Raw genomic sequence first — 24,956 nt, 5'->3', positions numbered from 1 at the left:
CCCTTCCCTGGAGCAGCCCTTCAAGTGGGCTCCCTGTGGGGCAGCTCCTCGCGGTAGGAAGGGACCGATTTGCCTTTCATCTGTTGAGTGTCTCATGTTGTAAACTGCTATTGTACAACCTATGATCGTATCTGATCTCCAACTGTTACGTAACATCTGAGTGCTCAGATGTGGCTTGCACTGAAGAGGAACTGACTTTTCAATCTCATTGCATTTTCGTTAATTTAAACAGCTGCAGGTGGCTAGTGGTGACCAAGGTGGCAGTGCAGCTCTAACATAGAGGACTCCTGGGGTCAGTTCAGGAACCTCTGACAGAATGAAAAATGCCTGTGGACCTCTTCGGTTTGCACCTATTTGCACATTGCCCTTCACTACTAGGGTCTGAGGGCCGGTGGGTTCAGCAAAGAAGTGTGAAAAGTGACTGTCACAAATGACACAGCTGTGACTGTGCAATACCCATCAGGGCTCTGCAAAGAAATGGAACCAACAGCAGATCTGGAAGACAGATGGATGGATAGATAGATAGACAGACAGACAGAGAGATAGCTGATAGATGGATTAATAGATGATAATGCTATAGATAGATGGATAGCTAGATACAACAGATATAGATAGATGATATACATATATATATATATATATATATATATACAGAGAGAGAGAGAGAGAGATGGATGTTAGATAGATAAGTAGGAAAATAATAGAGATATAGATGGATGTTTTAGTTCTCTCATTGGTAAAGCAAATACCCTAAAATAGGTTTTTTAACGTATAACCTATGCCTGCCTATGCCAAAAAAATTAATTAATTAATTAATTAATTAAAAATTAGAAAAAAGATACTCTCCTCCATAAGGTGGCTTAAAGAGTGGGGATTTACTGGCTTCTGGTTTTGAGGCTAGGAGAAATCCAAATCAACATGCTACCAAGGTGATGCTGTTTCCTGAAAGCTGGCCTCCTGGGGCTGGCTGCCAGTGGTCCTTGGTCCTGGCAGCTCTGTCACCTGGCAATGCACATGGCAGCCTCTCCTGGCCTCTCCCTTCTCTTCCACATCCCACTGCACCTGGAACACTGTGGCTTTCCCTACCTCTGTCTGAATTTCATTCTGCTTATAAAGGACTCCAGTAATTGATTGAGACCCATCCTGATTGAGTTGGGTCAATCAGGCGACCTCATCCGAAGTTCCCACTTATAATGAATTCACATCTGCAAGAACAGATTGAGTTGAAGGACATGTTTTTATGGGGGACATAGCCCCAGATGACTAGATAGATAGATAGATAGATAGATAGATAGATAGATAGATAGATAGATAGATAGATAGATAGATAGATATTAAGAGATTTATTATAAGGAATTGGCTCATGGGGTTTGGGATGTCAAGTCTGAAATCCATAGGGCAGACCACAAACAGAAAATTCTAGTAAAGGTGATGTTAAATAATTGAGTAGGAAGTTTTTCTGCTCTCTGAAGCCCTCAGTTCTTTGTGAGGGCTTCTAGGTAATTGACTGAGGGCTAACCACCTTATGGAGGGCAGTCTCGTTTTTTTAATTTTTAACTAATTAATAAATTAATTTTTTGGCATGGGCGGACCACTGGGAAATGAACCCGGGTCTCTGGCATGTCAGATGAGAACTCTGCCTCCTGAGCCACTGTGGCCCGCAGTCTTTTTTATTTAAGGTCAACTGATTATTGATAATGACCCCATCTACCAAATTCCCCACAGCAACATCTTGGTCAGTGTTTGACCAAACCACGGGATGCCATAACATGACCAAGTGGACACATGGAATTAATCCTCACCACTCTGCCTGGGCAATTCCTGAGTGTCAACGGACCTCACAGCACCACCTGCTAATGGCAATAACAATGGAGCTGCTGGGTACAGACTCGTCTACATTCATTTCCATTTGGTGGGCACTGAAAAAACAATAGACATTATGAGAAACCTTCCAGTACACTGATAATAATGACAGAGTTGTGAATCAATGAATCGTCACCCAGGATGGACTCCGGAATCACCCTTGTGGGCATATGGGCCAAGTAGGTTCTCAAGAAATGCTGACTTTTTACTCCAATCTCCCCAAGAAAAGCTTTTTCATGCAGCTTTATGGCGAAGGGAGAGGCTTCTCTTGTGAGCTTTCCTAAGATATATGAGTATCTTTGAAGGGAAAAAAAATTAAAACAATAAAAAGATCTCTTAACAACGTCTTCTTCTAGCAGCTTGCTAACTAATTACCATGAAATGAAAAGCATAATTGATCAAGAAAAGGCACTCCTGGTGATGTTTGGGAACAGGGCACAGGACCTGCCCAGCTCTGGTAATTGCTGCATAGCAGTGCCTGTCTGGCCTGGCCTGGTGACTTCGGAGCGTAATTCCATATTAGCGTATCTGTGCCTGGGTAAACAGAGCTTTCTGCCTCACGTCTCAGCAGACCTTTCTGAGAACTGTTTTCTCCACCACTTTCCTGCTCAGGGCCCTTCCTCCCCCTTCCACGGAGCTCGGAGCCACCGCTCTTGAAGGCAAAGGCTCAGAGTCCTTGCAGACAACAGCCACCTGCTGTGGTCTTGCCTGGGGCTGCCATGCTGCTGGGACTATCCACACCCAGCTGGGGTCACCTCTGGACCTCGGCCATCATCATAAGACTTCTGTCCCTCGTGGGCCTTCTAGATGCGACACTGGCACCACGAGTTGGCCCGTGCCTTCCTACCAGCTCAGCATGTTTCCACCATGCAGAGACCCCCTGGAGAAAGGGTATCTGTTTTCGGGGTAGAAGCCTCTTGATGGGCCAGCCTCAGAGCTTGTCTCTGTATCCCCAGCATGGCAGATGCAGGTGGCATCTTGGGATTGTGCTTGGGGTTCATTCCCCCACCTCCCCCCCACACACAAATCATGGCTTAATTATGCCCTCTCCTCTCCCACTTGCCAAGAGCAGCAGCCTTTCAAGATGGGGCAGCTTTGGGTTGCAGAGGGAAGGGAGCTTTAAATGAGGGTTTGGGACGCACTAGTGAGAAGGGACAGAGAGGGCCTGGAAGGCTCCGAATTCCAGCTCCAGCTGGCTGGCCTTGAGGCACAGCAGCGCCTGGCTCGCTCTGGGGGGAAGGGATAGGCGATAAATCTGTAAGCGGCTCTCAGCTCAGCACTGTGCTTGGAGGAGGCACTCGTCAGATCTTGACTGCCACACTTAGGTATTTTTCCACAGGCAATGAGAGCAGTAGAACTTTCCTCTCTAATTCCCTCTCCCTGCAAGCCTGCACTAGAGTAACCCCTTAAAGAGTCCTCACAAAGAAACGCTTGCCCAGATGACTGAGCGTGAGGCGTGTGCTCTGTCTACTGGTTGTCCAACCCCCCCTCCCTGAGAAGGATGTCTCAGGCCTGTGGCCTCTGCTCTGGGGTGCAGTTGGGCCCATTGGCCTCCTCTTTCGGGGAAGGGGCTCTGCTTGCACAGAAAATTGGACTGGAAGGCCACTGGAGTTGATGTGATTCAATTACACTCACATGTTAATCGTTTTATTTTCTGTTAAAATAAACTAGATCTTTCTTGAGCTTGGTTTTAAGATGAGCAATCAGGAGCTATACATTTATTGGTTGTCGGCTCTCCTGCTGCAAACACTCCACTGAGTGAAGAGAGGTAAGATCAGCCATCGGCATTTGGAGGTTGTCGTGGTTTATTTACTGTATCACTTTAGCTAGGCTGTGGTGTCCAGTTGGTCTTTTTTGTGGATGGAGTTGTCATCTACAGTCAGTTGACTTTAAGGAAAGGAGGTGTTTCTTGGTAACACGGGTGGGTCACATCCAATCATTTGGGGGCCTTAAATGCAAAGAATGAGAGTTTAGCATTGCTCTTACCAGAATCCCCACCTGCAGCCTGTCCTACTGAATTTGGACTCGCCACCACAATCGTACAAGCCAATTCCTTACAGTAAATGTCTTTATGCATATGTGTAAGTATGTCCATGTGTGTGTGCACATGCATATCCCTACTGGTTCTGTTTCCCTGGAGAACCATGACAAATGCACAGGTCAAGGACCCTCTCCTGTCTCTTTCCCCTGGGGAACACCTAGCTTGACCAGGTGTTCAAGTGTGAGAAGTAAATGCAGATCCACGCCGGTTGGCAGACGGTGAGGGTGGGGTGGAAGCTTCTTTCTGGGAGTGTGGTGAGGCCCCCAGCACGGGAGGTGGCCATGCATGGCTGGGGCATAGCCTGGAGAAGGTGCTGAGAGCTCCGTCCCCTCACTGGGCAGCTGCATGCCAGAACAGGCCAGCTCTGCTCCCACCCAGGGGTCCTGGTTCTGGGCAGTGCTGCATTATTTCTAAGATTCGGAGCCCTAAACTGATCTCTCTCTTCTTTTTAAATTTCCTCCAGAGATTGATGGGCAGTCTTTGAATAAGATATTGGAGTCTCCCACAATTCAATGATAGAAGAAAGAGAAGGAAAGAAATGAATGAAATCCTTTTGCAGGGTGGAGGAATGTGACTCCCTCTCCTTACCTGTGAGCTGTGCACAGGGATCTGCTTTCCAGGAGTACAGTCTGGAAAGGGGATCAAAAAAGGAACTTCACCGTGGACAGGGCAAACGACTTCAGGTAGGTGGCCAAGGTCAATGCCACAGTAGTGAGTCGTGTGGATAGTTTGTAGCCTGGATAGGATGTAATGAAAAGGCTTCTCCCTCTGTGATCCTCCTTCCATAAAACCATCATCCCAGTCTAGTCATGAGAGAGACATCGGACAAACCCGAATTGAAGGACATCCTCCAACCCCCTGACCTGTCCTCCCCTAAACCATTAGGGTTATCAGAAGCAAGGAGAGTCTGAGAAGCTGTCACAGTCGAGAGGGGCCCAAGGAGACCTGGTCACTAAATGCAATGTCCTGGGATAGAAAAAGGACATCAGATCAAAACTAAGAAAATCTGAATAAAATGTAGCCTTTAGTGAGTAATAATGTATCAGTGTCAGTTCACCAATGGTTACAAATGTAGCATAATAGTATCAGACGCTAATCATAGGGGAAACTGGGCGTGACGCATATGGAAACACTCTATCCAAACTTCATAATTTTTTAATGTAAATCTATAACTGTTCTAAAATAAAGTTAAAAACAAAACAAAACCCTGCTTCATTTACTGTTGTTGACTCTGCCCAAAAGCACCGATGTGTGTGTGATGGCATATTCAGGAGACCTGCTTCCATCGGCCCTCCCAGCTACTTGGGTGATTCTCTTTGGGGTGGGGCAGCTCTACAACCAGCAACGCCTGGGTCACGGGGACACGTGCTGACCAGCGCCTCCTGGGCATTCCACACTCAGGCCCAGCTGCAGGCTTCCCCTGTGCCCTCAACTAGAGCCCCTCTGACCCGGCCAGGGGGAGCTGTGTCTGGCCCTGTGCAGGCTGAGCGTGGGTTACCTGGTTGGACGAGCCCGGCCAGTTCCGCCCGGGCACTGGGCATTGTGGCCCGGCACAGAGATGGCATAGGAACACAGCCGCCACCTGTCCGCTCCCTCCCCGTCATCGCTTTCTCACTGGCGACTTATTTCTGCCCTGCTTGGCCCCTTGTCACCTTCCCCTATTCACTGTGCCCTGTGGCAGATTTCCTCAGTGCATGATAAACAGTTCTCATTTTCTTCCCAACAGTCCCACAGCCAATAAAAAGCAATAAAAAGCAAAATGACAAGCAAATTGTGTCCCCGAAGAGCCGTGGAGACCTAAGATATTGCTGGATGTGATGATCAGATGAGATTTCTGCCTTTAAACAAATAACCTCGTTAACAGAGGAGAGTATTCAAATGAGGAGAGGCAAGCTTGCTGGCAGGTGAGCTGGGGCATCCCCTGGGGCTGTTTCCTGCCTTCCTGCCCCGGGCCCTGGGATCCATGGGTGCATTTGGGGGGTGGCCTGGAGCATCGATCTGGGCACTGGCAGTGCCAGCACATCTACACTGGCAAACAGCAATGCCAAGTTTCTGGGTTTCAGGTTAGTGGGCGTGGTATTTCTGCAGGTCTCTAGAAGTCACGAGGCATGCTCACCTGTGGTGTATGCACCTGGCAATGTCTGGCCAGCACTGCCACCGGGATCCCCGGGAGAATGTTAACAAGAGCAGAGGCCCAGGCCCCAGGCCCAGGGATCCTAACTCTGTCAGTCCAGGTAGATCCCAGTGTCCGGGCTTGTGAAAGCAGGTACCTCCCAGGTGCAGTCAGGGCCGAGAACCAGGGAAACTCAGGCGTGTGGCCTGCACAGATGCAGAACGTGGTAAGGTTGAAAATTCTTTGTTCTCTTAGGTGCTGCCCTGTCTGCTCTCTCCTACATGGAACTTCTCCAGCCTTGTCCCCTGGGCAGGAGAACATGAACTTCTTTTGTCTCACCATGTGGGAGAATAAGGGGGCAAGAGAAGCACTGTCCCTGCATTCTGCCCAGGCATTCTGGGGCCATCTCCATCTGTCCTCATGCCAGCCCTCTGTGATCTGCATTTCTCTCCTCTTGATGTGCATGAGGAATCAGGGATGGTAGCGGAACCTGGTCTCTTCCACCACCACACACCACACCTGGTTTGGAGTCCAGTTCTGTGTGGGATTAAGCATGAGTGGGTGCTGGAGGCAGATGCCAGAACAGTCCACAGGGCTGGATGCCGGCATGTGAGCAGTGGACAGGGCTTCCGAAGAGAGGCAGCTTTGCAGGTAGGTTTTGAAGGTTCTCTGGGCTTCTGGAGATGGGCTGGGTGGAGGGAACAGTGTGGTAGAAGGTGTGGCCCTTGAGAGCCCTGCATGTGCCTTCATTTCCCACATGCTATGACAAATGCTACATAATGGGTTGGCTCACGGTTTTAGAGGCCAGAAGCCCCCAGTGCAGGCATCAGCAAGGACGTGCTTTCCCTCGGAGTTAGTAACGTTCTGATGATGATGTGCCACAGTCCTGGGGTTTCCTTGACTTGCACCTCTGCTCTGTCACACGGCCAGGTCCTTGGTCTCCTCTGGTGGCTTCTGTGACTGCCTGAATTTCCTTCCTTGGTGAGCCTTCTAGTCACATGGATTAAGACCTACCCTGATCTAATTCGGCTACTCCTTAACTAATAGTAACATCTTCCAAAGGTTCTACTTACAAGTAAGGCCACAGGCCAAGGAGCACAGAGTAATATTTGAACGTGACTTTTGTGGGGTACAGGAGTCAGACCCAACAGGGCATACACAGGGGTTGGCAAATAAGTGGGGCTACCATTGTTCATTTAAATGCCAGCCGTCTTTTGCATTTGACTCTTCTCAAAGTGCTCCTCTAGACTGAAGGAACTCCAGCCTGTGCACTGATGTTGGAGGAGGCAGTGCCATCTTTTAGTGTGGAAACAAGCCTGGGAGGCTTTTGAGAAGGACGAATTCTGGCCACAAATAAGCCCCAGGTGCTGATGGTGATGTGGCCTCTGTGTGGCCCTCCTCCCTCTGCTGAGGAGCCTCCTTTTCTGAAGGTTTTAGCAGCACCCACCATCCTTGAGCATAATTACTGCCCCAATAGTGTGCCAGGAGTGAACCTACCCCATGCCCACCACTCCCGCCCCGTGGGCACTCACGCTGCCTCTCATCCAGCTGCCGTGGCCTCTTGACAGGTCCGTCTTCTCAGTGAGACATGAATCCTCACTTACTTCCATCCCAGCTGAGCCCAAGGAGGAGGCAAGAGGGTGCGGGGCAGAGCCAAGGGGACCCAAGAAGACCTCATTGGAGAAAAGGCAAATCTTAAAACCACCCCAAGAGAGAAACCTCAAAAGCTGCCAATGCTCTTTCAGCTGCAAGGGACTATAAAGAGCTGTGTCCCCTGAACCTTCTGCCTTTGTGTCCTCTCCATAACTCTGACCTGGACTAAGCCCCAGAGATCCAGCACGCAGTCATTTCCAACATTGCAGCCTTCCTGGCACCTTCCTTTCAGCCAGGCCCAGTCATGTCACCTCAAAAGCCAAGAAAGGGACCTGGAACATTTGTAAATTCCAAAGCAGGGCTAAAACAGAAGGACATGTCTGGGCATTTCTGTTAGCTAAAAACTCCCACTCCACCAGGTTGCCCCCAATCTGGGAATTCTGGGTCCAGAAGTTTTTACTCTGCACAGCCAGCAGAGCTGTCCGGGTGGGCCAGTAAGAGCATCTAAGCACAGCAAAGGGCACCTCGCTTCCCTGGCGTGCTGGGAACTTGGTGGTCTCTCACATTTTGTCTTTACTCTCAAAAGCTGGACTTTGAGACCCATGGCATGTCACCCAGGACGTTCCTGCCCATAAGATGAAGGCACGTGTGAGGGTCAGGAGTCAAAACGAGGTTAAAACAGTGAAGACCTAAAACAGTGTAAGTGTCTGCCCCCCCCCATAAGGCCTAGAAATCCCACTACTTTAGCTGAGAGGGTTTGAAGGCCCCCCTTCAGTGCAAGGGAGGGAAGCAAAGGTCCCATGCCGTGTGGCACAGATGTGCTGGAATCAGCGTGGAGGCTGGGGCTGTGGAATGTATGGGGCTCTTCTGGTTGCCTGTGCCTGTTTGAAAGTATGATGTGGGCAGGCCATACTTTCACAGTTCTTGCCTGCCATGCCGGAGACCCGGGTTTGATTCCCAGTGGCTGCCCAAGCAAAAAAATAGAAAGGAAGAAAGTATTATGGACTGCAGAAAAGCCATGTGTTATGTAGCCATCTTGTGGGAGCAGCCATTTCTTTTAATCTTGATACAAAATTGCAGGACACGCCCAATTGTAGTTGTGACCTTTGATTAGATGGAGATGTGATTCCACCCATTCTAGATGGGTCTTGATTAGTGTCCTGCAATCCTTAAAAGAGGAAGCATTTTGGAGAGAGTCAGAAGTGACAGAATCCTCAGAGCTGATGGAAACTTCAGAGCAGAGCTCACACAGGTGCTGACACTTGGAGAACAGAGACATGGATGTTTGGAGATTATTGGAACCCAGTGGACATCGCCGTGAGATGTTAAGCAAGTCAGAACTTGGAGAGAGCCAAGGGAAGCCAAGGATGAAAGCCTGCTCTGGAGAAGCGAGTGAGGAACCCCCACAGAAACAGAGGCTGAAGGCAGCAGAGCCCAGGAGCAAGGGACCAGCAGATGCCAGCACATGACTTCCCAGCTGACAGAGGGGCTCCTGACCCATCAGCATTCCTTGAATTAAGGTATCTTTCCCTGGATGCCTTAGTTTGGACATTTTCTAGACTTAGAACTGCAAACTTGTAACTTATTAAATTCCCTTTTTGAAAGCCTTTCCAATTCTGGTAGATTGCATTCTGACAGCATTTAAAAAACTAATATATTGACCAAGCTTGCCTTTTGTGATCTGACTCAGCTACCTTCTTTTTCAACACTCACTCATTCATCCAATAGATGTCCCCCTATCTTGGTGTGGCCGACAGCTTCACGCCCCCCACAAAGTCACGTCTGAATCCTAACCCCGACACTGTGGTATAAATGCCTCTGTAAACAGGATCTTGAAATTCCGACTGAGAAGCCAAACTCAATCAGGGTGGCCTTAATCCAATGTGACTGGAATCCTTATGAGCAAAGGAGATCTATCACAGAGATAGACTCCACAGGAGGTGATGGAAAGAGACACACATTCCTGTGTGATGGAGGCAGAGGCTGATGGCTGCTGAGCCACCATCATGGATGCTACAGACTTTGGAGAAACCATGGTCTAGTAGACACCGCGACACCAGATTTCTTGCTTCCCAATGGGGAGCTGATCCACTCCTGCTACTTAAGCCCACCTGTCTGTGCTATTTGTCACGGCAGCCCGGCAGACTAAAATACTTTGTGGTGTTTGTTAATTTTGCTTACACCATTAGATACCATTGCATGCATTGGTGGGCACTTAAGGAGATCCAAACAGAGGTGCCAGGTTCACAAGCATCAGCATAACATCCCCAACCTGCACCTATACCTGCCCTGAAACAAATCACTGTACTGAGTGCCCCACCCTGTGCGCTGCTCCCTGCTGTGCAACCATCCCACAAACACAAGGCTTTAGACTAATGAAAGAAATCAACTCCCAGAGTAAATCAATCAAGATATTTACATGCCACGAAGACAGCAGAAGATCACTAAGCATATCACAATGCAGACAGATACAGCCCTGCCTAATGGCCAAATCAAAACACCAGAGGATACACAGACATTGGAGCAACTAATCAAAGATGTTCATACAACTCTACTTAATAAAATAAGTGGGATAGCAAATGACATAAAGGAGATCAAGAAGACAGTAGAAGAGCATAAAGAGGAATTTGAATGAATAAATAGAAAAACAAAAGATATCACAGAGATTGAAGACTCTGTTGACCAAATAAAAAGCATACTAGAGGCACACAACACCAGATTTAAGAGATAGAAGAAAGAATAAGTAATATAGAGGACAGGATAATTGCCTTCGAAGACTCAAAACAGCAAATGGCAAAAAAAGACAGAAAAAATTGAATAGGAACTCAGGGAAATGATGGACAAAACAAAGTGCACAAATAAAAGAATCTTTGGTGTCCCAGAAGGAGAAGAGAGGAGTAAAGGGCTAGGAAGAGTAGTTGAGGATGTAATGGGGGAAAACTTCCCAACCCTCATAAAGGACATAAACATATAAGTCAAAAAAGCCCAACAAACTCCAAACAGAATAAATCCAAATAGGCCTTCCCCAAGGCACATACTAATCAGTCTGTCAAATGTTGAAGAGAAGCAGAAAATCTTGAAAGCAGCAAGAGAAAAACAATCTACTATGTACAAGGGAAACCAAATTATTATGTACAAGGGAAACCAAGTAAGACTGATGTCAGACAACTCAAATAGCACCCTGGAGGCAGGAAGGCAGTGGTATGATATATTCAAGATCCTGAAAGAGAAAGACTTCTAGCCAAGAATTCTGTACCCAGCCAAACCATCCTTCAAAATCGAGGGAGAGATTAAAGTTTTCACAGACAAAGAAGTCCTGAAAGAATTTGTCAGCAAGAGAGAGGCCCTACAAGAAATACTAAAAGGAGTTCTGCTGGCTGAAAAAAAGGACAGGAGAGGGAGGTCTGGAGGAGGGCACAGAATTGAAGATTTCCACGAAAGGTAATTTAAAGAATACAAGGAGAAAGGGGAAAAGAATATATAGATCTGACAAATAAAATAGAAAAGATGAGATGGTGGAATCAAGAAATGCCTTTTCAGTAATAACTTTGAACGTTAATGGACTAACCCTACCGATTAAAAGATACAGATTGGGAGAATGGATTAAGAAACATAATCTAGGTATATGCTGCTTACAAGAAACTCATTTTAGACACAAGGATGCAAATAGATTGAAAATGAAAGGATGGAAAAAGATTTTCCACTCAAGTTGTAAGCAAAAGAAAGCAGGAGTGGCTATAATAATATTGGACAAGATAGACTTTAAATGTAAAGACATCATAAGAGAAAAAGAAGGACACTATACGCTAATTAAAGGGTCAATTCACCAAGAAGATATATCAATTATAAATGTTTATACTTCCAATCAAGGAGACAGACATTGGCAAAACTGAAGGGAGTGATAGATGTTTCAACAATAGTAGTAGGAGACTTCAATACAGCACTCTCTTCCACAGATAGAACAACCAGACAGAAGATCAATAAGGAAATAGAGAAGTTAAATAACATGATAAATGAATTAGACCATACAGACATACATAGGTTATTGCACTCCAAAGCACAAGGATATACATTCTTCTCTAGCACTCATGGAACATTCTCCAGGATAGATCATATGCTGGGGCACAAAATAGGTTTTTAGAAATTTAAAAACATTGAAATTCAAAGCACTTTCTCTGATCACAATGGGATGAAGCTGTATGTAAATAACCACCAAAGAATGAGAACATTCACAAATATATGGAGATTAAATAACACACTCTCAAACAACCAGTGGGTCAAAGAAGAAATTGCAATAGAAATCAGTAGCTGTCTGGAGATGAATGAAAATGAGAATCAACTTATCAGAACTTATGGGATATGGAAAAGGCTGTGCTGAGAGGAAAATTTATTGCCCTAAATGTCTATTATTAAAAAAACAAGAAAGAGGGAAAATTGAGGACTTAACAGTACACCTGGAGAAGCTTGAGAAAGAATAATGAACTAACTCCAAAGCAAACAGAAAAGAAATAACAAAGATTAAAGCAGAGATAAATGAATGGGAGAACAAAAGAACAATATAAAGAATCAATAAAAACAAAAGTTGGTTCTTTGAGAAAATCAATAAAATTGATGGGCCACTAGCAAGACTGACAAAGAAAAAAAGAGAGAGGATGCAAATAAACAAAATCAGAAATGAGAAGAGGTGCGTTACCACAGACCCTGAAGAAATAAAAGAAATCGTAAGAGGATACTATGAACAAACTATATGCCAACAAACTTGACAATTTAGATGAAATGGACAAATTCCTGGAAACACACAAACAAGCTACACTGACTAAGGAAGAAATAGAAGATCTCAGCAAACCAATCAAAATAAAGAGATTCAATCACTCATCAAAAATCTTCCTACAAAGAAAAGCCCAGAGCCTGATGGTTTCACAGGGGAATTTTATCAAAAATTCCAGAAAGAACTAACACCAATCTTGCTCAAACTTTTCAAAAAAAAATTGAAGAAAAAGAAACTCATTTTATAAAGTTAATATCATTTTAATACCAAAACCCGGTAAAGATGCTCTAAGAAAGGAAAACTACAGGCCAATCCCCATAATGAATATAGATGCAAAAATTCTCAATAAAATATTAGCCAATCAAATCCAACAGTGCATTAAAAGACTTATACACCATGAACAAGTGGGGTTTATACCAGGAATGCAAGGATGGTTCAATGGAAAAAAATCAATTAATGTAATACAATGCATTAACAAATCAAAAGGGAAAAATCACATGATCATATCTATGATGCTGAAAAAGCATTTGACAAATTTCAGTATCCTTTTCTGATAAAAACACTCCAGGGCTGGCCAGGGGGCTCAGCAGGTAGAGTTCTGTTCTGCCATGCCAGAGACCAGGTTCATTTCTGGGTGCCTGTCCATGCAAAAAAAAAAAAAAACTAACAAAAAACAAAAAACAGAGGTCACAGCCCCTTTCCGGCAAGGAAGCAGAGCGGTCCCATGCATCAGCGCACACAGGGACAGAGCACAACCGCCAAGTGAAGGCTTGCAAGGCACCCTGGCCACATGGCCTTGCATTGGGAGGGGACAGGGCAGAAGTAGGAGTTGTCATGTGGTGTGGATGGCAGCAGGACACTCGGTTCTTTCAGCCCCCAGCATGGACCCCTTGCACCACCCAAACCACATGTCTTGGGAACGTCTCTGCCGATGGCAGGCTCATCTTATCCAGGAGCAGCAAGTGCATTGAAGGGTGATGGCCACAGGTCTTCTTGGAGGTCTCCCAGTGTGGACCCCAGAAGCGTGCAATCAGGAGCAAGGATCTGCTCCCCATGGGAAATTGCACCCACCAAACCTCTTGCGTGGATGCTGCTGTGGAGGCCAGAGCCCAAGCTCATGGCTAACTGGGTTGCTGGTCCAGACAGCACAGCCAGAGCAGGGCGTGGCTAAGGAAGGAGCTGACATCTATGCCTCGAATAGCATGAACCCGATTCTAAGTTGGGGAGTCCTTGTCCTCAGAGTCTTTTGACCTTGAGCCTCCACCTCCCTGCAATAGCCAGCCCCTCTCGTGAAAACAGGCAGTGTGGCAGCAGCACACAGTGGGACAGGAGCAGCTGCTCTTGTGGCGGGGGGATGCACCCCCATCCAAGGCTCGGCTGGCCATCTGCTCCCCAAAGCCCAGCTCCTGAGGGAGACCCAACGTCCCTCCCTGTTGCCTGAAGACCCCACCCTCATCTAGCACCCCCCAGGCTCAGCCCCCTCTATGGTGCTGGCACTGTGGGGTCTACCTGACTGACCCCTATACTCAGCGAGCCCCCAGATGCTTCTTGAGTATTAGAAGCACATAGAAGCCCACTGAAGCCCCAAACTTTGGTAAGTGCTGAAGTTATGGATAAATCTGTTAACACCTGGTTTCTGACCCCAACCCCACCCTGCCTGGCGGGGCCTCCCGGCTCAGGACCACCTCTCCATGCTCGCTGCCCCACTCCCAGCACTGCCCAGGGCACCGCCCACATCTAAGGCCCCTTGTTTGGGGGAAAGAAAGAGTCTGGCATCAACTGTTCTGAAATGGGTGAAGCCAGGTGGGTCTGTGTGTTGCTCAGAACCACAGGCAGGAATTATAAAGCTGTGGATGCATCATGATTCTTTTTCTGCCTTAATTGCTTACTTGGGTGAAACAGTGTGATGCTCCACCCAGCTCAGGACCAGCACCTGCCCCTCTTGCATTTCCTAAAGGGGATCCTCTCTGCTCTCACACACCTGGGCACAGCAGACCTCGACCCACGCAAGGGGACGCATCGGGCACTGCAGGAAAAGAAGAGAGAGGCAGCTTGGATCTGCCTGAGGCATGACAGTGACCCCCCACCCCACCCCGCCAACCCCTCGCCTTGCCCTGGGGTGATTTTCTGGAATCATTCAGTGAATTCACACCAAGCTCAGAACATCCTGGCCACAGGCCCCCAGCTCTTCCCAGGGGAATTGGGGGTGTCATTTAAGGCTGTTGTAGGAAGTATGGAAGGTGGGACCTGGACCCAGTAACTGCCAGCCCAGGTTCTCCTTAGAGTATGCCGTGCACCAAAAGTGGGTGCTGTAAAGCCCCCGACAGTCAGCTCCAAAGCAGGGGTCCTGTTTGCAGGGTGTGGGCACGGTACCCACTCTCCAATCCATGATTGTTTTCTCTTCTTCAGGCTGGCCCAGGGGAGTGCACCGCAGCCAGCATTTGGTGAGGTCCCACACTGGAGAATGAGTGCTTCATTCCAGGGTCCAAGGAGTCCCAGCTCCATCAAGGACCAGATGGGCATGGCCGGAGACTCCCAAGACTCCCCCCCACCCCGGACCCCATCTGCTGCCCTCACCCCCTGCCCCGGCTTGCGATCAGCAGCAGCCACAGTGGGGAGGAGCTTCCGGCCACTCTGGAGGACTGGGCTCTGCCTGCACGAGTCGGAGGGCCACAAATGTCTACGTGGAAGCAGAGCCTCCAGGACCTTCCTAGGCCCTTGCCTCAACCCCTCCTACTCCCCTAGGATGCGCTTTTTCATTACCACACAGCGTGATTTGATTTCCAAATATTTCTTCTTAGGATTTGTTTCATCTGTGTTCTTTGTGAGATTGGTCTGTAATTTTCTTTCCTCGACAATGTCCTTGTCCAGTTTGGATATCAAATTATACTGGCATCTAAGAAAAAAATGACTCAGGTATTTTAATTTGGGTCATTTATTCTCTGGAACAATTTGTATAAGAAAATAACTTTCTGTTCCTTGCAGTTTTTGTAAAAACTCTCCTTTAGAAACCACCAGAAACACTGTATCTGAATGATTTTAAAAATTTCTCTCTAGAAAACCATCCTAAGGTTTTCAAATGTATTGGCAAAAAGTTGTTCAAAATCTTAGAATTCTAACATGCCCACTGTATGTGCTGTTATGAACTGTTCTTAAGTTTTCAAGTCTGTCTGTTGTGCCTGGACCTTTCTACCCATTTTCATTGTTTCTGTCCAAGAAACAGCTTTGGTTTTATTGATCATCATCTGTATTATTTTTGTTTCATTAATTCCTGCTCTTGATTATTATTTCCCTTCTTCTGTTTTCCATAGGAATAGTCTCCACTTAGCAGGATTGAAGTTGAATGATTAGCTCATTTATTTTATAGCTTTTGTGAAAAGAAATATCTGCAGTAAAACCTGCAAATTTACCTTTAAGGACTGCTTTAACTATGTCTGATGAGTGCTGATATCAAATGGCTTTCTTTTTTCCAATGAGTTCTAAATGTTTGTAATTGCAATTGTGTTGTTCTTTAACCGATGAATGTTAAAATGTTCTTTAACGTATGTCTATATTTACATTTAGAACATTTTCCCACATCTCTTCTCAAGTTTCTGTTCTTTTGCCTTTGGTACATCTCTTTTAAATAGCATACGGCTGGGCATTTTATTACCTAATCATAAAATCTTGTTGTTAGTGAGTTATTTTAACTGAGTCACACTTATTGTAGGTACTGATACACTTATGTTTATGTATTTATTTTTGTATTGTATTTATCCTTGTTTCTATTTCCTCTCCTTTCCTGATTTTGATTGTATTGCTAAAGCTTTTCTTACATCCTTTTCCCCCTATGGTTTGGAAGCTGTTATATTGTATCTTTCCATATATTTTACCTAGTCACATTTAAATTGTTAACATAATAACTTTATTTTTCTAACCAAGTCTAAAACTATTTGGTGTTTCTCTCCTCCATAGGCCACCAGTCATATTGTAGTCTAGAAAGCTAATCCATTTCTTAAAAATAAAAAATTCTAATCAGTGGTTATATAGATTTAACAAAATTTTACTTTCTCTCATCAGTACTCTCTCTGGTAGGCCATTCCTTCCCCTTTGGTTCACTTTTCTTTTTGCTGAAATCACCCTTTAGTGATTTGTTTCTGCAACCATCTGAGGGTAGGAAAATATCATTTTTATTTCATACATCTGAAAGTATCTTGCTGCTCTTGCACAAGGCACATCGAATTCCACCTTCACGGTTAGCCTCCTTAGTACATTGCATTAATTTATTCATTGTCTTCTAGCATCAATTATTGCAGAGGAGACATTTGCTGTCAGTCTTTCTTCTGTAAGTAATTTATTTTCCTGTAAGTAGACTCAAATATTTTCTTTCTCCTTTCTTTTCTGTAATGGGGTTTTCATTATGATTTATTTATGTTTACCTGCTCACAGTTCAATGTGCTTTGTTAGCTGAAAGCTGATGTTTTTTCATTAAATCTTAGAAATGTCTATCCATGTTTTCTTCAAATAGTATTTCTTTGCTATTCCCCTTATGCTCTCCTTCATGAATGGCAAGAGACACATATTGCAGGTTTCCATTTCTCTTCTACATCACAACTTCCCGCATGTATCTTAACTTATTTCTAGGTACTGGGTAGAGAATAAGCTCCAAAACACTATCTTCCAGTTCTCTAATTCTTTCTCTGATCATGTTGGAGCATATGACATCCATTTGTGATTTGGAAAGAAAAATTCCAATGACTATATTTTTACTTCCAGAATCCTTAATTGGGCTTTGAAAAAATATTGATCCATTTTTCATTCACATCTGTTTGATGGCCTTTTGCTACTTTTTGGGGGGGGAGGTTATTCCTCTATTTACTTCTTAGAAGCTTTTAAAGCTGTTCTCTAGTCATGGTTTAGATTTCTCTGTTATTTTCATTTCATTAATAGCTAATGCCTGATGGAAAGACCCACAGAGCCTGGTCAGTGGAGATGCCATTGAGGGAATGGGGCAAAGGATCATTTCTCCATTCTGATGTATTTTAGTGGCTGCAATAGTTTCTAAAGGTGTTGTGACAAATTACCAGTAATTTAAACAACAGAAATCAATTACCTCATAGCTCTGCACATTAGAGATCCAAAATCAAGGTGCCATCAAGCCATGTTCCATGTGAAACCCACAGAAAATTCTTCCCTGCCTCTTCCAGTGTCCAGTGTTTGTCAGCCATCCCTGGCATTCCTAGGCTTGTGGACACATCAGTGCAGCCTTTGCCTCCATCTTCACGAGCCCTCTTCTCTGTGTGTCTTTATGTGCTTTCTACCCCATGCATCTTTAGATGCCCTCTTCCCTGTGTGTCTTCCCTCTGTCTCTTTTCTGTGCATCTTCTCTGTGCATCTTCTCTGTGTGTCTTCTCTGTGCTTCTCCTCCCTTTCTTATAAGGACACCAGCCTTCTTGGAGTAGGGGCCTCTGTTTTTTTTCCATCTAATTATATCCATAAAGGTCACATTCTAAGGTGCAGAAGTTTAGGACTGCAACATATCTTTTGGGGGGGGCACAATTCAAACTATAATAAGGATATACGGAGCTCCCCTTTTGAGGCCACCGAAATGGAGCTTTCCAGTGCTGCAGGGAACTGGGGGACAGTCAGTTTCTAACCCCAAGGCCACCAGGAGCCCATGATTGGATTCCTGATCTAAGAGGTTTGAAGAGGAGAGGGCAGGAGGAGGGCGTGGAGCTGGCAAAGCAGCCGAGCAAACACCAGATCCCCTAGCACAGCTGGGATGCAACAGAGGGAGACAATGGTGCTTCTTGATGAGGTGGTGCTGCTGCCTTTCCCGACGGCATATGAAATGAGGTTATGACAGACAGAGGCTCCACTGTTTTGGGAAAAGACTCTCAACAAATTTCCACTTCCAATTTCACTTATTAGCTGCTGTCTAATGTGAAAACAACTGGAGAACATGGAGTTGATGACAGTGAGAGCATGAGTGTCATGCTCCAGCTCAGTCTGAGTGGGCACATCGTGTGTGTGTGTGTGTGTGTGTGTGTGTGTGCATGTGCACAGACCATAAGGAGAGTGAAAAAGAAGTGTGTACACAATTCCTCCTTAAAGCCACATTAGAATACATCCTGCTTGTCATTTCTGGCTATGATTCCCAAATCTCTCTGGGCCTCGTTCACAAAATCACGGAACTGAGAAAAGTCACAGAGCTTCACATTTGGAACTGAACCAACTTCTCACAGCTAACAGCCAGCATATTGCTATAAAGCAGTTCAATTATGGAGCAAAGCACATCTTGCAGGGAAAAAATAAAATCCTGAAAATCCAGAACATTGCTAGTAATTATTAAAGCAAGTAGTTTATGGACTAATTTGCCACATCTACTCAAGTCAGCATAATCTATGACCTCAACTGTATAGAAGTCTCTGAAAATATTTATGTTAAAAGCCATTTGGGGGCGGGCCGCGGTGGCTCAGCGGGCAAAGTGCTTGCCTGCTATGCCGGAGGACCTCGGTTCGATTCCCGGCCCCAGCCCATGTAACAAAAACGGAGAAACAGAATACAATAAAACAAGAAAATGTTTAAAAAATGTTTCCCTTTCTTCCTTCCTTCCTTCCTTCTATCCTTCCTTCCTTCTCTCTGTCTTTCCTTTAAAAAAAAAAAAAAAAAAAAAAAAAAAAAAAAAAGCCATTTGGTTTAATGCATGATTGTTCTGTAAATCCACAACTTCTCTAAATAAAAAAAAAAAGGGAAAAAAAAAGGCCATTTTGTGAACACTCCCTGCAGGGCTTTTAGAGCATAAGCCGATAAAAGATATTTTGTTTCAGTGCAGTCTTCCTGAGGTTTAAAAAGAAAATGAGAGAATGTACAGTAACACTGTCATCATGCAGCCACCCAGTTTGCTCAATCACAGCAAAGTGTGAGGAAACATTAATTCTATGCACTAAGGGGTTACTTCAAGGACTACGGAATGCAACACAATGTCTGTTGAAGCAACAAATGGACAACGTTTTCTCCTTTTAAAAGCGCAATTGATTTAATATCTTTTTAAATATAGTGCAAATCCTGTCCTATAAAGACGGCATGAAAAATTGAACAGCTTTAGGGCACTGAAGCAAAGGTGTTGGCTGGCGCCATTACCCAAAGTCAAAGAAAGCAACGGTGACTATCAAGAGTAACCAATGTCGTATCTGTTTAGAAATTCTTATTATAAGAGTATGGCAGTGCAGGGATAGTTCAGCAGTGGAGTTCTCGTCTGCCATGCGGGAGACCCGGCTTTGATTCCTGAACCAACAATTGCTCCCCCACAAAAGAAAACGAGTAAACCTGTATGTTTGTGGTTTCTGTTGGATTAAAAAGACTGTATTTCTTATGTATCCTGTAATGCACTCTTTCATTCATCCAGAAAATAATTTTGAGCATGGATAAACATGCTTTAAACTGTTTTGGAAGTAGGGATAGGGTAGAGAAGACACTAGAAAAACCATCTACTTATGTGAGTGGTGAGTTTCAATGAACAAGGTGACCAATGAGAACTTCAGATGGCCATGACTGCCAGGGAAAAAGAGAAGCGGGCATTCAGGTGGTTGAGTAGGTTGGGTCCCCCATGCTTATTACCATTTTGTGTCTCCTTGTTCTTTGTCTGACTCTTCCACAAACTGCAAGCCCCTTGAAGGGAGAGACCTTTCCCACCACATTCACTGGGCCGCTCATCAAGCCTGGCCTGCAGTGGTTAACACTTTTGAATGATTTTTATCAACATATCAATAAACTGCATTTCTGACTAGCCCTGACTCATGATGACTTTTGAATTATCTTAATCTCGTTCTTTTTCATTATGTCTACACTCTATTGGGTGCAATTTATGCGGCAATTACACCTTGCTGAATAAACCTATAATTGTTCCCTACTCATTTCATGGATCAGCATGAACATTTTTTTCCTCCAACTAAATTATTTCTCAAGGGCAGAGATATGTCTTCAGTTTCTTTATTACTCCTCGAAATCAATGCATTTGAGCACCAAATGTCAGGATTGAGCTCTGTGCTCAATTCATGCTTGCCAGTGTCTTGGAATTTGTATTATTCCCTCTGCATTTAGTGATGTGTTGCTGCATTGCTGGAAGGAATAGAAAGCATGGGTAATTGGAAATTCACCATCTCAGACTAGCTGAGGTTAGGTGAGGGCAAATCATTCTGATTTTTATGTCTTGGGTTTTTATTCCCTGCTATTCTCTATGAATATTCTTATGCAAGTCTGAATAAAGAAAAAAGTTGGGGCCACAGAGAAAGTAAGGAAGAGAAGAAAGGTTCTCAAAGGCTTTTCTTGAGAAGTCAAGAGGTTGTTCAAATCAGTCACGAGAAAGGTCAGCAACAACACAAAGACCATTATAAATTTTTCTGCCCCTTTTTCCTTCTCTTGCCCCCTCTTCCTTCTTTCTTCCTTCCGTCCTTCTCTGCTTCTCTAGGAGATTATCAGCTTTGAACAAGGCAATTCAGGAAAATAAAGTTTAGGTCACGTCCACAAACACTAATGTAGACTCTATCACACGCCAGTCACCATGTGTGTGTTGAAGCTCAGGACAAAGGAAGCCTCAAGGAGCTCATGTCTTTGTAATAAAGAATGTGGTTCTGCCCAAAAAGAGGCCAAGTAATTACCACCCTCGGTGTTGGAATAAGTATACAGGATAAGGTGCCTTCTGAACATTAGCTAGCTATTATTAAAGCATGCACAAGGAATTCCAGAGGATGGGTTCTGTCTCCTGCTTCCTTTCTTTTCCAGTGATACTTTGCACTATTGGGAGCATGACCAGGTGATCACTTTTGATAGATGGATGTGGGGTGTGGATCCATTCACCAAACATTCACGAATCGCATCCTACCGTATGTCCTCTCTGCTTGGCCCTGATGACAGTGCCAACTGATTGATGCTATCTTAGTAGACTCATCTCCTTCTTAGTCCACTCGTCTGATATTTGGAGTAGGCAGAATAACGCCCCCTCTCCAAAAAAAAAAAAAAGATGTCTATACCCTAATTCCCAGAACCTGTGACCATGTTAGGTTATATGGCGAAGAGGAGCTGAATTTGCAGAAGGAATTAAGGCTGCTCATCGGCTGACCTTTAGACAGGGAGAGGGTCCCAGATTAGCCAGGTGGGTCTGATGTAATCAGCAGGTCCTTGAAGGTGGAAGAGGGGATCAGAAGAGACTGGAGGAGAGGGCAGCATGGGAGAGGCTTGATTTGATGTTCCAGGGTCGAAGATGGAGGAAGAGGCCAGGAGCCCCGAATTACAAGTGGCCTCTAGAACCCAGAAAAGGCAAGGGAATGGCTTCTCCCCTAGATCCTCTGCAAGGAAAAGCCCCCACGCCACTCGGTCCTCAGCACGAGGTCGTCTATTTCGGGCCTCTGACCTCCCGAAGTGTATCTGAGTGAATTGTGTTGTATTTGAGTGAAGTGGTTTTATGCAACTAAGTTTGTGATGACTCGTCACAGCAGCCACAGGATGCTGACACGATGTCGACCACGGTTTTCTTTTTTAATATGTATTTGAATCAACAGCTGTTTATGGAGTTCTGATTGTGGTGTTTCTTGATCACTGGCCTCGTGGAGCTGACTTAGGTTGGGAAGACAATGCTGTCACGTGCATGCAAAATGATAACTGGTCAGGACTACGCAGAAGAGCCCACAATGCACCCGTCTGTTCAGAAAATCACCCTGCGCCTGCCCTGCCGGCCCCACCCAGACACTGCTTCTTGCCAGAATCAAAGAAAGGCCCTGCTTGTGGACAAGCAGCCACCTGTCCCCAAGGGGTACTGGGAAGCCAAGCTGGGTGGCCTGCTCTGCACGGTAAGAGTACAACACCTGCCCTTGACTTTCCATCACGGTGAGTGTGCAACACCCGTCCTTGACCTTTTGATTTAAGCCCCTCCTGGATGTCCCAGGCTGGCCGGGTGGGTGGCTGCCTCCACCTGTCTTTTTCCTACACTGTCAATCAACGGAAAAGACAGCAGTGGCGCTCACCCAGCACAGCTAATCAGTTAGCATTCAATTAATTAGGCAATCATTTTTTTTTTTTGCTCTTGATTTTCATCACAGTGGGTTGATTTTAGTTTCTTGTGTCGGAAAACAGGTGCTTGCATTTAGCTTCATCGGCTTCCCGTGGCTGTTGGATTCACATATTATTTTTAAAACAGGTTTATTTTTGGGGGGGGGAATGTGGCCCCCAACAACCCACTCACCAGGGTTGCTCATGGCAGTGGTGGCGGTTTCTCCTGACAGGGTGGGGAGATGTTTAAACGTGAACGAAGGCACGTGGGCTGGACTCTCGTCCTCGACGCCGTGGCTCCTTCCCACACCCGGTTCTCGGACATTGAAGGGACCTAAATGCAAAGTCACCAGACATCTATGGCATCAGCCAGGCGGACACTAACCCTGTTTCCTAAAGAGCAGCCCCTGGGCCACAGGCTCCTAGGTCCTGGCACCCTGTGGGGAAACAGCCAGAGCTCAGCCCAGAGGGTCCCTCCCCGCCTCCTGCGTCTCCGAGCCCCCAGGCCCAGGCCCCTCCCTGTGGCCAGCAGGTCCCAGCACCAAGAGGGACATAGTGAGAGTGGGAGTCCCACGAGCAGGAAGTGAGGCACGCAGACGTGATGCTTTCGCCTCACCTGCCTTTCCCAGTGTCTGCTCTGACCATTTTCCTTTCCGTTATGAGGTAAATAGCTGGTCTTCTCTTAATGACCAAGCCGCCCTGTGTTGCTCACTTTTAGGTCAGTTCCTCGCCTGTCCACTGTTACGTTGTTTGTGATCTAAAGAGTCCATGTAAAAATAGGCTTCTCGAGGCATTAGAGGATTTTCTTCTTAGGTTCCCATGGGGACCAAGCAGGGCAAACATGGAAAGAAAATTTTTAAGTTATCCAAAATTTTTATCTTCCAAACATTTGGGTCATTGAGGCTGATGGTTTGGGAAACGTTTTTTTAAAAGATTTTCAAGCATTTAATAAAAATCCGACATCCCCACCCACCTTCAGCATTTCTGCAAAAACAAAACAAGAACCTATAGAGTGGAAACTTATAGACCACTTTTTTTTTTAAGTTTTTTTTTTAAGTATCCAACCAAAAGTTATTTTTGTGATGTTTCCAATGCAACCCCTTGATGGTTTAAAAAAAAAAATGTCCTTTAGAGACAAGCTTCCTTTTCCTCAACCTCAGGGGGGTGAAAAAGGAGATCACATCTTTCCTTTAATATAAAGCAATTTAGAAATGCTGTTTGGGTGAGGTCATTGGGAAAGTGTCCACCACGGAGACCGGTTTGGTCACTGAACTGACTGCAGTGACATTCTATGGGGACACACGAAATAAGCAAATATTTTAAGAAGCCAGAGGTTCCCGCTTTGGCCCCAGCTCTCTGCCTTCTGCTGTTTCTTCCTCTATTGGGATAAATTGCCCTTTGTTAACAGAACCTCTTCAGGGAATCACAGTTGCAGCTGGAACTGTGAGAAGACGTAAAATTAGGTCTTTTGTCACTGTCCTTTGATTCTATTAAAGGGCACAGTCGTGGGCCTTGCGGGTGGTGGGGGAGGTCGGAGCTGGGGGGCCCCCGGGCAGCTCTCACCTGTCTCCAGCATTGCCTCGTGAGGACTGAGGGGCCAGGGCTGAACTGTGCCCCCCAAAGCCGTGTCCCAGTCCTGACCCTCCGCCCAAGAGTGGGGCTTTATGGGGAATAAGGTTTTGCAGATGAGTTAAGAAGGGGCGATGCTGGAGCAGGGAGCCGGGACCCAGCAGCAGGGAATCCCAGCCGGCCACTGTCAGAGCCAGGAGAGGGGCGACTCTGCCCTCTGGAACCGAGAGGAAATACATTTCCTCCTTTAACCCACCCAGTGTGTGGTGCCTTGATAAGGAAGCCCCAAGAAACTAGGAGGTGCATCCTCTAGGAGCTGCTGCCCAGGAGAAATGCCTCTGCTTCAGAGAGACTTCCGAGTAGGAAGGTCACTTCCTTTCCCGGGCCTGGGGTGCAGGTGCAGAGGTGTTCTATTAGTTAGGGTTCTCTAGAGAAACAGAATCAACAGAGAACACTTGCAAATATAAAATTTATAAAATGGTCTCACGTGACCGTGGGAATGCAGAGTTCAAAGTCCACAGCTGTGAAGCCGAAAACCCCGATGGAGGGTCTGGACAAACTCCACAGGAGAGACTCACCGGCCGAAGCAGGAATGGAACCTGTCTCTTCTGAATCCTCCTTAAAAGGCTTCCCGTGATTAGATTAAGCATCACTCATTGCAGAAGACATTCCTCTTGGCCGATTACAAATGGAATCAGCTGTGGATGCAGCTGACGTGATCGTGATCTAATTCTATGAAATGTCCTCATTGCAACTTGCCCAACCACCACTTGGCCACGTTGACACATGAACCTGGCCATGACAGGTGTGCAGGGGTCACTCCCTTCCTGGGCCTGATGCCCAGGTGCAGAGGTGCAGGGCTGGCCGTGCCGTCAAGAGGCTGGTGTGCTGGGCTCTGCCACGGGTTGAGTCCCCTTCACGTCCTCACCCTGGACCTGCAGGTGTGAACAGCAAAAACACAATCCGTTGACTCTGTGCTTTGG

The 24,956-nt window shown here is 45.8% G+C and overlaps 1 long non-coding RNA gene across 2 annotated transcripts; it reads right to left on the bottom strand.

Annotated features, from left to right (window-relative positions):
• Positions 1-3,497: 3,497 nt before the first annotated feature.
• LOC143664803 (uncharacterized) lies at positions 3,498-24,728 on the bottom strand. 2 transcript variants are annotated; one of them, XR_013166590.1, is made up of 3 exons: positions 24,552-24,728; positions 22,598-22,738; positions 3,498-3,811 (listed from the first exon to the last, which is right to left on the bottom strand). It is a non-coding gene; the product is annotated as an uncharacterized LOC143664803 (long non-coding RNA). The 2 variants fall into 2 exon arrangements; XR_013166591.1 differs by lacking the exon at positions 22,598-22,738.
• Between the last annotated feature and the right edge of the window lie 228 nt (positions 24,729-24,956).

Source organism: Tamandua tetradactyla, chromosome 2 (assembly GCF_023851605.1).
Source record: "Tamandua tetradactyla isolate mTamTet1 chromosome 2, mTamTet1.pri, whole genome shotgun sequence".
NCBI lineage: Eukaryota > Metazoa > Chordata > Mammalia > Pilosa > Myrmecophagidae > Tamandua > Tamandua tetradactyla.
The sequence above is the reverse complement of the archived record's forward strand: the minus strand, read 5'-3'. Positions and strand labels throughout refer to the sequence as shown.